The sequence below is a fragment of the Lactuca saligna genome, chromosome 5 (assembly GCF_052625555.1).
Source record: "Lactuca saligna cultivar CGN05327 chromosome 5, ASM5262555v1, whole genome shotgun sequence".
Lineage (NCBI taxonomy): Eukaryota > Viridiplantae > Streptophyta > Magnoliopsida > Asterales > Asteraceae > Lactuca > Lactuca saligna.
The window spans coordinates 208528356-208532011 of record NC_136421.1 but is presented as its reverse complement, the minus strand read 5'-3'; positions in this window follow the sequence as shown (position 1 = coordinate 208532011).

Here is a 3656-nt window from a genome sequence, read left to right as displayed (position 1 = left end):
ATTTCATATTCTAATTTTGGAAAGTTTAGTTCATAAATTTGCATGCGGCAGTACGTGAAGCTAGGAGTTTTAGTGGTATGTGTCTAGCTTTTTGTTTGAATACCTTTAAATCGGTCGAGATCTATTAATTCGGGACACAGTTTTCGTTGTCGGCTTCAGGTATACATGTAATATAGCAGTTTCTTATTTTTAGACTACAAAAAAGTGAGTACATTGACATTTAGTGTCTCTTTTGTCATGGTACGTTTGTTACCGTATAAAATTGATGTTACCATATAATATTATTTTCATGTTTCAATACAAGTGGAAAAGCATATTTAGCTCCAATTTATAAATTAATTTTGAGAATGAAATATATAGCCTCTTACCCAGAGCGTTTATTAAGAAATAGGTAAAAATTAAGAAAAATCATATTTTTAGCCAACGAAATCACATTTGTCATTATCTTCCCAGCTTAATGCGCTGTGATTACGTGGCACATAAGAGCAATGTATTGAAACCCCAAGAAATATTTTTAACTTGATTTTCAAATTTTCAAACTCTATAATTTCTCTCTAATTGTTAAGGATGAATTTCCATCTAATAATGTTTCAATGATCTAATTTTTAGTCATTTTGTTTGTATTTCATAAGATACTATTTAAAACGTCATTGTTATATATACCTTTTAGTTAAGGCTTTATAAACTCGTATTTTACACTTAAGAACTTGTACCGTGAAGAGAGAAAATCACAAATGACATGTCTATTTGTGAGTTTTTATAATTTTATTGCACAAATTATGCATTAAAAGCTTTCACAATCGCAGATGGACATGTCTTCTGATGTTTTCTCTTAGCTACAGGAGAGGAAATTGCAAATGGCTTGTGTATATGAAATTTTCTCTCTTCTAAGTTTGATTATGCAACTTTCTAAAGCATGGTCCAAGCGTTTAAAGCATATATTATAATCTTATATAATTTGTTACCGGTAATTTTTTCAACATACGAATAAACAACTTTGTGCAACGTATTAAAGGTTCCAAAAATGAAATGTGGGAAGTAATCGCTCTTCTAGAAAGTGCACGTCGTTTGCTATTTCAGACGACCGCATTTAATTTTGACATCGGACATACCTGTTACACGTGCTAACAGTGATCTTTTACTTTTTTTTTTTTTTTTTTCATTTCTTGATTCTCGATCAGATACACGCTACTAAACAAATGAACACATAAGAATGTCTAGAATTGCAAATTTCTCAATACATGTTGCTGCTTGCGGCGGAGTTTTGTTTAATCATTGAAGTTCATGCAGGATGATATTCAAATGGAAATCTAAGTAAAGTCTCATATATTGGGAAAAGGTTTGTAAAAGTCATAATTTTTTATTAATAAAAAAGCTTAGATAACCGTTTAATTTCTTCAGTTTAATCTTTTTTTACATGTTCAGCAGATAAACACTTATGTGGCATGCCAAATTGAAAGAGAGTGCTGATATGGCATTTCGCATGCCATATTAGCCAAAATGCTTACAACCCTAAAATATTTGAAAATTTGATGTTTTTGAGAAAAGGTATGGACGGGATTCAAAATGGTGACATTAATATCCCAAACCAAGGACTTAGCCAACTAGGCTATAAAATGCTAACGATTTTCATCCTCAACAATAATAATCCTTCTCATTCTCCTTAATAAATGAAAGTTTTTTGCATTTGTCCTATTCTCATTTATTTGGACATATAACATTTTCAAGATTTTTTAAATTTTCTATTTTCCACTTGTCATTTTATTGTATTTTTCATTTTATTATATTAAAATTCTACATTTAATGTGTAAAGTAATATATATGTAAACTATTTATTAGAAAGAGTTTATATATATATATAATGTATTCAATACATTAAAGTCTAATTAATTTTAATAATTCAATTTTTTTTCATTTTTCTTATAAATTCAAACTTTTCAAATTGTTAAAATTTTATATTTATTTTTTTAATTAAACTCATATAATACATGGATCTTACACCTACTATATAATACCTACCGATTTTCCTCATCTTAATCAAAGATGCCATTTCGGATAGGATAAAAACTAGATGGGGAAGCGTCGAACTTTCGTCCTTACGATACAAAATCTTAAATTTATCTAGATGACTTCTCATATATTTGTCCTTCATTATTATATTTATTGTATACCGTATACCGTTCCGAGGATTTATATCAGATTATTACTATTATTGTTATTATTGAAAACGAAATTAAATTAATTAATTTTTAAAATTAATTTTATGTAATATTATAACTTATGTAAATTTTTTAAAAACACATATTTATACGTATATGTATCTATTTAATAATATTACTTAAAACGGATTTAAAAAATAATTTATTTAATTGTTTTAAATAATAATAATAATAATAATAATAATAATAATAATAACAGCAACAACAATAACAATGTGTGAAATCCCGCTCCGCGGGATTCGGTTAAGAACAAAGTAATATATACAATTGGACTTACAAATAGAATCTGCATCACAAGATGAAATGTAAAACTAAATCTAAAAAATCAAACTCAAAACCCTTTTTTTTGAAGAAAAAAAAGTGACAAATATACAAATATCAAGTAGACACAAAGAATTGATAACACAAGATAAACAAAATCTGCTTCAGAAGAAAAGTTTGCTATATCTTAACCGCACAAAAAACACATACTTATACCGTTAGATTCGCTCCTTTTGGATTTGCTCACACACGATTTGCTTGAAATCGAAGCCCATCCCACACTCGAAGAACTAAAAAACAATCAATAATGAGAACAAATTAATGAAAAGAAAAGTAGCTGCTATTTCTTGCATTTAATCAGAAAGATAAATGAAATGTGTGTAATTAAACATAGAAACTAGCCACTTTCCCAAGAAAGCATATTCATAAATATTGAAAGGAACCATGCTCTAGAGACCCAGACACTACAAATAAATTTACATTTAGTGGCACAAGGCTTTAGTGACATATTTTGTTTTATGTCACTATATTATCCTTTTAGTGGCACATATGTTTACGTGCCACTGTATCTTATTGAAAATTCTAATTTTCATATCCCGCTCCTAATTCCCTCCATGGATAAAGCATTTTGCTTTTTTTTTTTTTGTGAAATCAAATTGACACAAAGGAATAGATAACTCTTTTCATCCTTACCTCCACTTCTCCAAGTCGTCCATCCTTTGCTTTTTCTCCCCATGATTACTGGAGCACCATCGTCTATCCACCTCACCAACACCACCAAAACACCGCCGTGTTCTTCTATAGATCAACCAGAAACCTCACATACCCTCCCTAATACCAAGGCTTTATTGTCTTCCATATGTTAGATATGAAGTATAAAAGATTTCGGAGATCAATAAGGTATCTATGACACATCCGATCGGATATATGGTATATAATAAATATTTCATTGCATATTCATTCGGGTATCATTATTCTCTGATGAAGAATACGAACCTTAATCAGGTATGGATTCTTTAAATGTTTCACTTTCCTTCAACTACTAGGCTATCTCCTTTCTCTCTCTATGTATGGCGATTGTAGAACCTAATTCGATTTTGGTGTTAACATATTAGGATTTTGGTATTTACATATTGAGTGTTCATGGATTGCAATTGTGGAACCCTAATATATCCC